General features: G+C 32.7%; 1 protein-coding gene across 1 annotated transcript in view; it reads left to right on the top strand.

The window, feature by feature from the left end:
* The first annotated feature begins 3,428 nt into the window (after positions 1 to 3,428).
* The window catches only part of LOC126745344 (whirlin), a 368,204-nt gene continuing 356,134 nt past the window's right edge, over positions 3,429 to 15,498 (top strand). Inside the window, exon 1 of the mRNA XM_050453134.1 lies at positions 3,429 to 3,556. The gene's annotated coding sequence lies outside the window, so the exon portion shown is untranslated. The remainder of the gene's footprint in view (positions 3,557 to 15,498) is intronic.

Raw genomic sequence — 15,498 nt, 5'->3', positions numbered from 1 at the left:
AGATCCCAGACTTTTCATGGATCTTTATTTTATGTTTTGGGTTTCCTAAAAGATTTCGTAACTTTGATAAACCATTCTTAGACCTTAGTCTTTGAAAACTCTATCAAAGCCTCTCGTCAAGATAGGATCGTATGGTATTGCAACAAAAGTTTGCTTATTTTCATATTTTTGAAATGTGGTAGAGTTTTTAAGATTACTTTAAACCTATGTCTTCTAATCAGCTTATCAATAATCTTATCGTCATAGCCATTGACCCTAGTAATTGTTTTAATTGTTGCTTTTTCTTTATTAAATCTGCTATTTATTACTTAGAGGAAATATTTCTTGGATATTATCGAAACCATTACTTTCCAAAAGTTCAATCAAATATTCCAAAGTTTCTGGTATGGGAATGCTTGGGAACAAAGAAGATACATCGAAAGAAATTAAACATTTATATAGTAAACGTAGCATTTTATAATTAGAAGCATACACATTTAAAAAAAAACTTACTTTTAGATAAACTGATCTAGAGTATCAAGCATGGAGCAATTTTCAAAGAAATATGTTTGAGGTTATTAACCACAAATGCATTCGCAAATTTTCTTCACTAAATAAAAAAAACTAAAAAAGTAAGTGAGTGCAAAGGATAAACCACAAACGGAAAAACCCATTAATATCGTTGAAAATCAGTCCTTTCAGTCATTAAATGAGAAAGAATTTGTTTGAATTGTTTGTAAAGAATGTTCTTAATAAGGGTCTAAACTTTGCACCTTCAAAATTGCAAAAACAACCCGGAGGAGATTGTAATAAATGTTAAATCATCAATTCAGTACTTGCCAGAATCTTCGAAAGGTTTTGCTAGAGAAACGATTAGCAAATTACAAAGAATCTTACTAAATCAAAAAACATATCAGGTTCTAATATTGTTAAACGACTGAGAGAAAAAGATTGTTTCTATTTAAAAGCTGACAAGGGTAACAAAGTTGTTATTTTAGACAAACCAGAATATTTTAAACGAGTTGATGATCTTATTGAAAATGGCCCATATAAAAAGATTTTTAAAAACCCTTTGTCAAAAATGATTTCGCAGGTAAAGACAGCATTAAATGACTGCGAACATCTTGTTTCCCCTTCACAAAAATTCAAGTTACAACTTTCGAACCCAACAATTCCAAAATTATATTGTTTACCAAAAATCCATAAACCTGGCAATAAAATAAGACCAATTATTGCCTTCGCTATAGGATCTCCAACTTACAACATTTTAAAGTTTTTAGTAAAACAATTTGAGACATTAAAATTACTTTATTAATGTTTTTTAGTCAAAAACAGCCAACGGTTTATTTCAAAAGTCAATAATTTAATTTTAAGTGAAAATGAAATTCTTGTTTCTTTCGATGTATCTTCTTTGTTCCCAAGCATTCCCACAACAGAAACTTTCGAATATCTAATTGAACTTCTGGAAAGTAATGGTTTCGATAATATCCAAGCATTAATTAAATCAACAAAACTTGGTATGTCACAAAATATTTTTTAATATAGCAACTCATACTATGAACAACTGGAAGGTACAGCCATGGGTAATTGTCTTTCTTCCTTCCTAGTAAAGCTCTTTATGAACCGTTTTGATTTAAAGCAAAAAATACATTCCATTACTTCCCACGAGTTTGGTTAAGATATGTTGATGATGTGTTTGCTGTGTTCGACAAAAGCAAATGCAATATTAATAATTTTGCAGAACAACTAAATAACTGTTTTCCATCTATTAAATTTACTTTCGAACAAGAAACAAATAACCAACTTCCATTCTTAGATACTCTTGTTATCAAAAATAATAACAAGTTAGAATTTGATATTTATAGAAAAGAAACAAATACTTTTAGATACATAACTAGTGACTCTAACCATTGTTTTCAACATAAAATGGCAAGCTTGCATTTCTTGCACATCGTTTGGTCTCATTTCCTCTAAGTAATAAATAGCAGATTTAATAAAGAAAAAGCAACAATTAAAACAATTGCTAGGATCAATGGGTATGAGGATAAGATTATTGATAAGCTGATTAGAAGACATAGGTTTAAAGGTTATCTTAAAAACTCTACCAAATTTAAAAAATATGAAAATAAGCAAACTTTTGTTGCAACATCATACGATCCTATCTTGACGAGAGACTTTGATAGAGTTTTCAAGGACTTAGGTCCAAGAATGGTTTATCAAAGTTCGGCCAAGTTACGAAATCTTTTAGGAAATCCAAAAGATAAAATAAAGACCAATGAAAAGTCTGGGATCTATGAGATTAATTGCAATGATTGTGATAAAAAGTACATAGAACAAACCAGAAGATACGACACTTTGGCAATATTCAAAAATCCAAAAAAAAATTCTTAGCAGGGATAGAGGTCCAATCCCTTATAGTCAATTATAAAGTATAATTAGTGCTTAAGATTTGTTTGGCCATGCTTCATTGCTTTTTCCGCTTTACTATTTACATCATTAGTATATAAGGAGATTTGTAAGTAGTTTAAATTAAGTTTTGCAACATCGTTAGCGAAACACGTGTCGAGATTAAAAATAAAGAGTTTTGGTTAGTGGTAAAACTGTCTCGTAATGGTCTCCATTGAATTATTGTTAAGTGCATGATTTTAACAGCAAACTTATTAAACAACAATTTACGTCCGTATGTTGCAACGACCGCTAGACCTAGAAACTTTTTGGAGCAGCACAATATTCAGGTACTGCCATGACAATCCCTGACTTTAATCCTATTGAGCATATTTGGGATATGTTGAAAAGGCGTGTTCTAAATTAGGAAAAGTGGTAAAGAAATAATGGTACAGACAAGTGAAGACTTTTAATAAGTTGCATTTATTCTCACAAAAACATAAAAATATATCGTTGACCCGCTGGCTGTTTTGTTTTTTAAGTAAAAACAAAACAGCTAGTGGGCCCCGTAGCTACGTGCATAGTTAAATCCTAAATTAATAATTTCTTCGCCCCTTAGCAAGGCTCTCCCAAAAATAAACACCTGCACTGCAATATTTATAACTATCCGCACTATAAGAAAAACCCCCTGTGTCCCAACCTCTAACCCCGAAAACCGCTGGTGTCCTATCGATTGTGACGTCACCCGAGATCTTTTAGGGCGCAACTGCGAATATGGCGCTGAAATTCCCTGAAAGGATTCCCAACTCTGGAAAGTCAGTATTTTTATCGGCTCGGGCGGAAAAAGAGACTTTCGCGACCGACCAAGGTCAACGGAGGACGGGCGGAATGAGTTTTCCAATGAATTATTACTGAAATATCTCGCATTTGAACTTGTACTTAATGAAAAATTTTCATTTTCACCTTAATTAACTATGAGATGTCCATTTTGGTAACTCTTGGTCAGTAAGTTAATTCGTATATTGAGTAAATATTGCGGGTGGGTTTGGCTGGAGAAAATTTTCGCGATTTCTGTTTGGTGCGGGTGTCTGATGAGACCAGATGGAACGTAACGTTGTGCGGAATGTAGTGATGACAACTTTAATTTACTTTTGCGGGACATTAAGATAACATGAACTTTTGTGTTCAGATAGTAAGTGATTTTTTTATTAATTAAAATTGAAGGGGGTGATCTAGTTTATTTAGAAAATTAAGGAAAATACGAAATTTGTATGTAAAAACTGTATTAATTAAGAAAACTATTTTGGGCTGAAAATGCAAATTTTATTATAGACCAAAATTTTGAATGTCGGTTATACAACCAATACTAACTATGGGCCACTATAATTTTCTTTTGCTTGTTTGGCCCTCTTATTGAGTTACACAAGAAATAAGAGAGCATCTAAAAACACGGTAATGTCAACTCTTAATATATCCTATATTTTATTGGTGTATGTGGATAAATTTATTGTGATTAATGCAATCCGGTATAAAATGCCGTAGAATTTTAATGGCTTGAATTTAAAAATTTGTATTTTATGATCGGAACAAACAGGGGCCCATTTTACTTTTATTTCTCGTATTTTTTAATGCATTCCTCTAAATTCCTCGTAAACTGTTGCTTCGAAGTGGGTCGTTAAATCTCTTTGTTTCATCTCAAGATCTTCTCGAGGTCTTGAATATCCTTCTTGTTATCAGTCTCGTTCCTCTAGTTCTGTTTTGTGTCTCTGTATTTGTTACCACGTTCTTCTTACTTCTGTTTACGATCTGCTTTTAAGTTCAGTAAGTCTTTTGTAATGGTCTTTATCAGTTTTTCCTGTTTACTGTCTAGCTCTTTATTTTTTTTCTTTAGGTTACCGCTCATAGTTTTAATCAGGTCTTATTTTCTTTCTTTGTTTATGTACAAGACATATCGAATTTCTATCGAAGATCCGTCACTAGTTGGAAAGCAAAAAAAATATTAAAGGTTCTTCGGAGTGAAGCAACCAGAATTTCTTTGGGATAATTATTTTGTATTAAGATCTTTTTAATAAAATCTTTTTCAGTTGTTAAATATTGATTATTATAAATAATGTTTGCACGATCATATAAACTTTTTACCATTATTGAATGATTAGAATTAAAAATAAGATATCTATTAGTATGAGTTGGTTTACGGTAAATTCTAGTTTCAAAATTGTGTAAATGTTTTTTAATTAAAATATCAAGAAAAGGAAGCTGACTATCAACCTTTTCAAGAGTAAATTTTATAGTAGATTCTTTGGAGTTAATGTAATTTAAAAAAATTATAAGATCTATTTAGTTATGGTGATATATTGAAAAAATATCATTAATATGTCGCCCCCATATTTTAGGTTTTTTATCAAATGTATTAATAATTTCAGATTCAAAATTTTCCATAAATATATTACTTAAAATTGGTGAAAGAGTAGAACTCATAGCCATACCAAAGTTTTGTTAATAAAATTCATCGTACTGGAAATAAGAAGTTTTTACACAATAGGTTAAAAGTCCTAAAATTGTACTAACGCTTAGTGTTTAGTAATTTATTTTTAACAATATTTAAAGTTTTGTTAACAGGAACATTAGTACAAAGACTTACAACATCAAAACTTACCAATAGATCATGAGGGTTAAAAGAAATTGTAAAAAGTTTTTCTAAAAAGTGTTTTAAAGAATTTTTAATGTAAGAATCAGAATTATTAGTGTATGGAGTTAAGATATTATTTAAAAGATATTTTGCAAGAGGACGAGTAGGTGAACTTATGCTACTAACTATAGGTCTTAAAGGAACATTTATATTTTATGTATTATTGTTAAACCATAAAAATGTTGTGATTTACTATTATGTGGAGTTAATTTAAATCTTGCAATATCAGAAAATTGGTTTTTATGCTTTTTAAGTAAATTATAAATCTGGCTTTCAATTTTTTTTTGTAGGATCGTTAGATAATTTAGAATAATTACCATCATTAATTATTAAATTTAATTTATTTTCATAAGTGTTAATATTTAAAAGAAAAGTAGCATTACCTTTATCGGCTGGAAGTAAGGTACTTGAGGGGAATAAGGCCTAGCTAAGAAAAAAATTGAATAAAGTGAAAGGCTGTAATGTTAATATTTAGTTTAATACACCAAAGTGCTTATAAGGTTATATTAATTTTAACAAACTTAAAAAAATAATCTCTAAAAAAACTAGAAAACAAAAATAAATATTAAGAAAAATAACGCAGATCGGCCTTATTATCCGATGGAGGTTTAATAAAGCCTATACATAAAAATGGTACAACTCGTTAATTGGGCGAAGTTTAGCAGCCATCGGGACACTCAAAATCATCCATGCCATTGACTGTTAAGCCAACACATTCCTCATGGTACCATTTAAGACATTTGCTGCACTGCCTCATATCGGCCTGCCTGTCTTCCTCACATCCATGGCAATACCATTCGGTACATAACTTTTCCTTGGAGCTTTCAATATCTTTATTCAATTTGGCACGACTTTTGTTCTCCTCGGTAAAAAAGATCTCTAGTGACTGGAGTTCTTTTGTAGTTTAGAGCTTTTTTTCGATTTTTTTTTAGGTTTTTCATTAGTTTTTACTGGTGTGGGCAAAAGCTCATTAAAAGAAGTGACTTTTGTTGTTCGTCTCTTTAATTCAGCAAGAGGGATATGGTCATCAGTCGAATCCGAGTCAGAAGAGTAAACATTGCAATAGGAAAATTTGCCAGACTTGTTGGATGCCATTCCAGACGGACCAGGTTGAGGAGATTCAGGTGGACGCCTATTTTCTTTGTTGGTATCATCCGGTGCCGGTACGTCTGAGAGAATTGAAGGAGCAAATGCTGTTTCTGGAATTGCCTCGGGATTTAATGGAAACAGACCAGTAGCCTTAAAACCGTTTATAATGTGTCATGCATTTAGACCAAACATTTGAAAGTATGATGTTAAAACGTGATTTGGTCAGCTTTTTGTTAGGATTCTGATCCAAGAATAATAATAACTCATTATTCCAATGATGCTCAAATGAACGATATACAGATTTGTCGAGGGGTTGAAGCTCATGTGTTGTATTCGATGGCAAACAGTAGAGATCTATATCAAGTGAGTCTCCAACATCAACAATTGACAAATCAAGATGACAAGCTGCATCATCAAAAACTAAGAGGCACCTTCCTGGACTTTTGTATCGGGCTAAGTGCTTGAGGAATTCTTTAAAAAGTTCGTTAGTCATGTAGCCTTTACTTGATTTTTCCACTAGAGTTCCTGGTGGCAAATTATCATGTAATTCTGGCTTTAGCCTCTTTTCTTTAAAAATAATCATAGGAGGTATTGGTATTCCAAGGGCATTGACACATCCTGCAATTGTCACACTCTCTGCATGTTCTGACGATTGAAAGTGAACGCGTTTTACCCCTTTCTTAGCTAATAGCGGTTGACTGGTGGTGAATAGTCAAGCGGCATTCTTTTTCATGCATATTATAAAGTCTTTCAGGGTGATTAATTATATCAAGATCATCATACATTTTCCCTATTTTTGAAAAATGATCATCAACTATAAATTTATTAAGCTTTTGAGCCCTAGCTGGTTTCATAAACTGTGCTTTTCTTTTAGAAATTACAGGATTTCTCTTCATAAAAGCCTTTAGCCAGTCTTTACCAGCAAGTTTTGAAGTTGTATTAAATTGATGAGCAATTTTATTATCTTCGCAGAATCTGAATACCAATCGACGAAGGATCCGTGGAGTCACAGGTAGACCTATTATTTCACTAAATCTTATTATTCTTTTAACGAGATCAGCTTCTTGTTCTTCTTTTAAAATAGATTTACGACCTAGTCTATTTATTAGGATTCCATTCTGAACATGATTTCTAATGGTTCTTCTGGGAATATTAAACCTTGCCGCAGCCCCATATGTACTCAGAGTACCGCGTTGAACAGATCGAACTGCTGATATTAAATCCTCCTCGCACCAAGTTGCCCTTTTGGGAGGCATGATGTTAAAAATCACTGAAAATAAAACGAGAATAGTTTAGAAGTTTAATAATATGTTAATAAAAACATTAATTTGTCATGAGGATAATAAGGCCTTATTACCCATCCATGACGAAATATTATGTAAATTTATTTAAATTATGTCGGCTAAATTTAATCTAATAAACTATTGAAATCACAAAATATAAAGTCTAACCAAAATATCTGCCGTTATAAATTAAAAATACAATTATATATACTAAAAATATAGGCCTATTTGGAATACAGGCCTTATTATCCGACAGGCCTTATTACCTGCTGGTACCTTATTTTAATAGTATTAACGAATTTAAGTGTCTTTATTTAAAGCTTTTAATTCTAAAGAATTTAAATTTTGTTTAATTTTAATTGGTTTTTCAATTTCTATCTTTGTCCTAATTCTAAATTCATCTTGTTGATTCCTTGGTAAGTCGTTGCTATAGCTAGTCGTTCTATAGCTAAAATGATATTTAATTTGGGCAGAATTTTTGGAGTAATTGAGTAATTGAGACATTTAAAAAGAAGAAGTTTTTCTGTATTAGATAAAACTCTATCTGACACATTAATAACAGTTTTATTTACAAAATCATTATTATTTATGTTTAAAAGTTATTGATTTATATTTTCATTATAAAGTAGATTTATTTTATTTATGTAAATTTGTTTTTGTTTTTGAAAATTATTTAAATAACTATTATTTATACAGAAACATATTTGATTGAAATCATTTAAATTAATTAAATTAAATAAGTTACTTTTTAATTTTTGTATTTCATAATTTAAATTAATTTTATTATATCTATGAAATTAAATTCTCTTAATAACGCTTTACTTGCTCTTTCTAAGATTTTATGTGTTTTATTATTTTTGTATGATGTGTGTAATCTTAAGCATTTTGGTATTTATTATTTATGAATTTTTATATTTTAGAGCTTGTGAGATAAAAATTTCTAAATTGATTCTGGCTATAAGTGACGTAATACCCAATAAAATAAATAACTCATCTAAAACATTGTTATTTATTCTAGACGCTTTACATCTGGCGTATAATGTAGGATAATTAAGACAATTGCATATTTTTTACCAATTTAAGCCCAATATCATGAGATTTTGACGTCAATCGGTCGTCATCTGAATGCTACGAATATATTCAGTTGTAACGGAATCAAATTTAAAGAAAAGGGATCTGAAAGAAACGAAAATAAAAAAATGATTTAATCGGCAGAAAGTTCTCAATAAGTAATTTTAACACAAGTAATTTGATTTGTGATTAAAACTCATTTTAATGGTTTCTGTGGTCCTGTGGTAATCCCAATGGTCCCCTCGAATTTGGGACACCCTGTACATACTCGTACATACCTGGATTAATAGGTCCTGGGGCTACGCAAGTAAAGGTGCCATTACTGACCAATTTATATGATTTTTGAATAGTGCTATCTGTTAAGTGATATGTGTAATAATTTTACGACAGGTCGATTACTCGTTTCTGAGTTAAAGTGGTTTAAGTGACATTATTAATGTGTTTAAAAAAATTAAAAAAATAAGGTTTGTTTGTTGATAAAACAATAATTTTTAATGGGAAAAATTACTGGCCTAAAAGATGTTATCCGGACTCTTTTTCCTCGAAAACATCAATTTGTCAGTATTATGCTGACTTTAAACCTGGTCGTCCAGACATAAGTAATGCTGAGCATTCTAGTTGATCAAAGACCGTTACTCCCGAAAATCTGAAAAAAATCCTCAAAATTGTGATGAATAGGTTCAAAATAAAATTGGGTTAAGTAGCTGACGTCCAGTATAGATGATATTGTAGTGCTTATATTCTTTTACATCAATATCTGCATATAAGAAAACTTGTTTTTAAATGTTTTACTTTGCTCACAATGGAACAAAACACGACGTTTCAGAGATCACGTTTTGACGATTTAGAGCTGGTTTGAGATACTCAAGTGAGAGAAAAAAGATTTTTTAGGTCAAGGTGGATGTATATGAACGAATTAAAAATGGATCCACTACTACCAACGTTAATTAATCTCTTTGATGATCTTAGCTGAGTGGAGAGCAGTGGGTAAAAGCCATCCAAAGCACCCAAAGACGTAAAAAGTTCGGCCGGATGCTCATAGAATAAAATTCGTTATCCTTGAATAAAATTGATAGTAATTACTATATCGCGTTTGCGTTTAAAAGTGCTGTTTTACCAAGATAATGCACCATGACACATGCTATTTCGAATTACAAAGATTTCTATTAGTTTTACATTTACATTTATTAGTTATGCAGTAAGTCTTACTATGGCATCCTCTATAACCTTCTCTGTGACAATTTATTTCGAAGTTACAAATATCTCACTACTTATAAAAAACTTGTTCCAAAAACATTTCTTCGATAGACCTGTCTTGTTTGCTAGATAAAAAGGTCACGTCACATTTTCCCCACTAATTCTTGCTTTATCAGTTGGAAAGCTAGCATCAATCATTCACTCGGCTTAAGGCTTAAAACTAAAAAAATTAACATTATTAAAAAATGTTGTGACGAATCGTTAAAGCATTACCGTTTTCCTTTTAACTAAGACTTTGCCTATTATTTTCGGTTGCATGAGTATTTACGCACCTAAGAGCTGAGTTGGGGCGACCTGTATAGAGTAAGTCAAAGTAAAACTTCTACGAGGGTGGTCCCAGAAGTACCCGGCCTGACCTAGAGATGTCGGTAGTAGTTTGAAAAATATCAGTGTATTAGAAAGTATACAATCTATAAAGCAGATGTTTCAAGTTTTAAGACGTCACGTTGTTTAGTATTTGTTTGGCAGCCATCAATAGTGAACGTTTTCAGTGAATTTGTGAAAATGGAGAAAATTGGTCATCGTCATGTGATACAATACTTTTATTTGAAAGGCCTCAGCCCAACCAATATAAAAGCTGAACTGGATTCTACTCTGGGTGAGTCTGCTCCTTCGTTAACAACAGTAAAATATTGGGTAGCAGAGTTTAAACGAGGCCGTACGAGCTGCCAAGACGAGCATCGCACCAAATGAGCTGACGACTCCAGAAATTTTAAAGAAAATTCACAAAGTGATACTGGATGATCGTCGACTGAAAGTGCGCGAGCTAGCGGACATAGTAGGCATTTCAAAAAGTGCGGTACATCGCATATTAACTGAAAATTTTGACATGAGAAAGCTGTGTGCAAGATGGGTGCCGCGTTTGCTCATACTTGAGCAAAAACAGTGTCGTGAAGATGTTTCAATTGAGTGTTTAACGAAATTTAATAGCAACAAAGCAGAATTTTTGCGTCGTTTCATAATCATGGATGAAACATGGGTCCATCACTTCACACCTGAGACAAAATAACAATCAAAACAATGGACTCAAAAGGGAGAACCGGCTCCAAAGAAGGCGAAAACCGTTTCATCTGCAGGCAACATCTTGGCATCGGTTTTTTGCGATGCGCGAGGGATAATTTTCATTGATTATCTTGAAAAAGGTAAAACTATTAACGGCGAGTATTATGCGAACCTATTGCAACGTTTGAGCGAAGCAATCAAGCAAAAACGGCCGCATTTGGTTGAGAAGAAAATGTTGTTTCATAAAGTTATTGCAATGGCCAAAATTAACGAATTAAAGTTTGAATTGCCTCATGCACCCTATTCGCCAGATTTAGCCCCCTCAGATTATTTTCTGTTTCCAAACTTAAAAAACTGGCTCAGTGGTCAAAGATTTTCCAACGATGAAGAAGTGATGTCTGCAGTTAATGGCTATTTCGAGGCGTAAGACAGTTCTTATTATAAAAGGGTAAGAGCTGAAAGGAGCTAATGTTGAAAAATAAATACATTTTTTTCCAAACTTTTCGTGTTTTCTTTCTTGGGTCGGGTACTTCTGGGACCACCCTCGTACTCTTAAATCCTTAGATGATTTTTTATAAATTTCTTTAAAAACGAAAGGTTAATACCTAAACATTGCAACATTTTCTGTATTAATACAAATCCAAAATAAATTATTAGGAAAATATTATTTTTCAAAACCTTGCAAATATTGACAATAGCTTTCATATTTGCAGTTCGGTAAAAAATCATAGTTAATTTCTGTATAGACCTACAATATTTTTGAGTTTAATTTCTCATAATATGCGCGGACTTGGAGTAGGACTTGGATAATATAATAATTAGTCGGCCCTGTATTAACATGAACAATTCTGTAAACATACAGCCTGTAAATTGCTTTTACTACATATTAATATAATTTATAACCTATTACTGATACCTATATGGATCTATCACTCATTCAATTTCAACTACTTAATAATATTAAAATTGAAAAACGGCATTGTTAATATTACGCCACTAAACTAAATTACGTACGATCGATCTTATATTCCTGTGCCAAAAAATGTGACAAATTTGGTTAGGGCTATATTCTGTTAAACTAAATAAAATCGTCCAGTAATTGAAATTATACAAAGCCATTATCTAAATTTGATAATTTGTTTCAAATGAAAATAATAAATAGAACTTCATTGCATCCTGGTTAAATAGTAATTCGAAGCTTTTAATATCGATTGAAGATGCTTATAGCGTTGATTGAATATTTGGGTAAAAAATATTCAATCAACGCTTATAGTAAGTACTGCAAATTATATGCTATCTGAATTCAATTTTATTAATACTTGGCCAAGTCATTGATCTTCATCTTATTATCCCAAAATATGAATTTTTTAAAAAACAAGTATGGCAAAAGTATCTGCTAAATGATATATTAACAATAGCTTCAAATTAAAAAAGTTACTTCTAACTGATGTTACTAAATAGTCTTCAAAATATGTCTGCAAATGTAACAATGGATACTTTCCACCAGGGACGGATCTAGAAAATATTTTCAGGGGGGGTCCATCGAAAAAACCTTATCCCCAAATAATCTTATTAAAAAGATTATCCCGTTACAAATGACCATTTTGCTGAATACAATCTAAGTGCACTGTAAATAATAAGGTAAGACATGAGCAGTCCATATACTCTGTAAGAAAAGTACTATGTGTTGCGTATTCTGACACTTTATGAAAAACACAAATAACATTCACTCAAACTATAGTGATTTTCTACGACAATTTTTCTCTGTGCTCTGTTGCATTTTCTGTAACTCATTTCTCTGTGTCCAATCTTTATGATTTTTCATCGATATTGCATTAACCTATAGTTCAATGGAATGTGTCTGAAAAAAAAATGGAGAAATATCAAAAATCAAAAACTACTACAGTTTTTTCGATAAATGATTTATGGGTATCGTGACATAAAGGTTGACGTCTTGAGTGTGCTTTTAAATCAAGCTTCAGGTCTACGTGAGATGAATAGCTACAATATAATTCAACGATCATCTAGATAAAAATGTCGTCACTCGATGATCATTAAAAAATAAAATATATAGTCAACAAAAGCATTTAAGCATTTACAAAGTAATATCTAGTCTTCTTTTCTGTTTTGCAAATATATCCAATATTTGGTTACTAGTCACTGGAATATCACGATGAATATTTAGTAGGGCTAACCCATTGAGTCGTCCTCTCCAGTCTTGTTACGCAAATACGTTTTCAATCTACGTAAAGTTGAAAATGAGCGCTCACTTGAAGCTACTGTGACTGGCAGTGTGGCACTGATTTAAAGGAGCCGATAGATATGTTTGTAAAACTGCTCATCACACAGGTCGAGAGCGTCGAGAAATATTTTCAGTCGTTCCCTGACAGGAAATTTCACGCAAAATCTGAAACGATACATATATTTTTGTATAATTCAAAAATTTTAAATTGGAAGTTGCAAAAATTCAAAAACTACTCTGTACCTTTTCCACATTTTCAAATCCAATTTTATTTCTTTAGTTGTCTCAGTAAATTTACTTGGCCATACTTATTTGAAAACAGACATGGTCTTGTCCAATTCAACCTCATCAATCTCTGTACATTTTGCTGGGATAATATTTTGTATCTTGGAAAGCAGATCTCGTTGTTTTAAAAATCTTGTTTCAAGCTCTTCAGAGTACTTGTTTAAAAATAGAATGTAGATTGATCGCCTATAGTACTCTTTAGCATTTCCAGCGTCCTGCTCGTCGAGGAACCGTCAGCACGGTCTCAATCGATTCAGCAATCTGTGTCGCTGATTCAAAAATTTGTCCGAATGTTTCGTCTGCCTTTGTACGCATGTCCTTTATTTTATCATGGACATCGTTCGCGTATTCAATGCATTTACTTAGATCACAACCTTCTTTTGTAAATTGAGACTCAAACTTTTAGTTATTCCAAAGATAGGTTTGAGTACTGCCAATGAAATTATGAACTGTGGCGTTCGAATGAAGTAAGTAGCGCATTTGGCTGCACACCATCAGATTTTACTTTCAGCTCGTCCATTTCTTCCAGAGTGGAATCAATGAATCTTATGCTATTGCTATCATAGAACAGGCTAAGGGATGCGAGGTGTTCAATCCAACGCGTTTCGCAAAATTTCAGACGACGAGTTTGCTTGGCACCAGTCTTCGATTCAAGAATGGTTTTCTTTAAAATAATTCCAGCCTTGTTATAATGTCGAAAGAAACTGACGACTTTTTTGACCGTCCCTAAGCAGTTGCGAATCAGTGGAATGTCGCATGGGTGACAGACAGCCAGATTCAAATTGTGGTTTGCACAATGAAAATAAGGTGCATCTAAACTTGAATTTTTAACAATAGCTGCACATCCTTTGAACTCTCCACTCATAGCTCGTGCTCCATCATAATCTACAACAAAGATCATCGTCAGTATTGTATTATTTTCTCCTTTGAAAATTATTTATGTCATTGAAGTACACTGAAATGCGAATTCACCTTGCGCTTTCATGTAGTGAATCTCAATGCCAAGTTTTTTTAATAATTTTAACAGTGTACGAGGGTGGTCCCAGAAGTACCCGACCCAAGAAAGAAAACACGAAAATTTTGGAAAAAAATTTTCAACATAATCTCCTTTTAGCTCTATACACTTTTCGCAGCGATGTTTTATAAGTTCGATACGCATTTTATAATAAGAACTGTCTTGCGCCTCGAAATAGCCATTAACTGCAGACATCACTTCTTCATCGTTGGAAAATCTTTGACCACTGAGCCAGTTTTTAAAGTTTGGAAACAGAAAATAATCTGAGGGGGCTAAATCTGGCGAATAGGGTGCATGAGGTAGCAATTTAAACTTTAATTCGTTAATTTTGGCCATTGCAATAACAGATTTGTGAGCTGGTGCATTGTCTTGATGAAACAACACTTTCATCTTAATCAAATGCTGCCGTTTTTGCTTGATTTCTTCGCTCAAATGTTGCAATAAGTTCGCATAATACTCGCCGTTGATAGTTTTACCTTTTTCAAGATAGTTAATGAAAATTATCCCTCGCGCATCCCAAAAAACAGACGCCATGACCTTGCCTGCAGATGAAACGGCTTTCGCCTTCTTTGGAGCCGGTTCTCCCTTTTGAGTCCATTGTTTTGACTGTTCTTTTGTCTCAGGTGTGAAGTGATGGACCCATGTTTCATCCATGGTTATGAAACGACGCAAAAATTCTGCTTTGTTGCTATTAAATTTCGCTAAACACTCAATTGAAACATCTTCACGACACTGTTTTTGCTCGAGTGTGAGCAAACGCGGCACTTGTCTTGCACACAGCTTTCTCACGTCCAAATTTTCAGTCATGCGATGTACCGCACTTTTTGAAATGCCTACTATGTCCGCTAGCTCGCGCACTTTCAGTCGACGATCATCCAGTACCATTTTGTGAATTTTCTTTAAAATTTCTGGAACCTTCAGCTCATTTGGTCGACCACTGCTATGCTCGTCTTGGCAGCTCGTACGGCCTCGTTTAAACTCTGCTACCCAATATTTTACTGTTGTTAACGAAGGAGCAGACTTACCCAGAGTAGAATCCAGTTCAGCTTTTATATTGGTTGGGCTGAGGCCTTTCAAATAAAAGTAGTATCACATAACGATGACCAATTTTCTCTATTTTCACAAATTCACTGAAAACGTTCACTATTGATGGCTGCCAAACAAACACTAAACAACGTGGCGTCTTCAAACTTAAAACATA

This window comes from Anthonomus grandis, chromosome 15, assembly GCF_022605725.1.
Source record: "Anthonomus grandis grandis chromosome 15, icAntGran1.3, whole genome shotgun sequence".
In the NCBI taxonomy this organism is placed as follows: Eukaryota; Metazoa; Arthropoda; class Insecta; order Coleoptera; family Curculionidae; genus Anthonomus; species Anthonomus grandis.
This window is presented reverse-complemented; position numbering and strand designations above follow the sequence as displayed.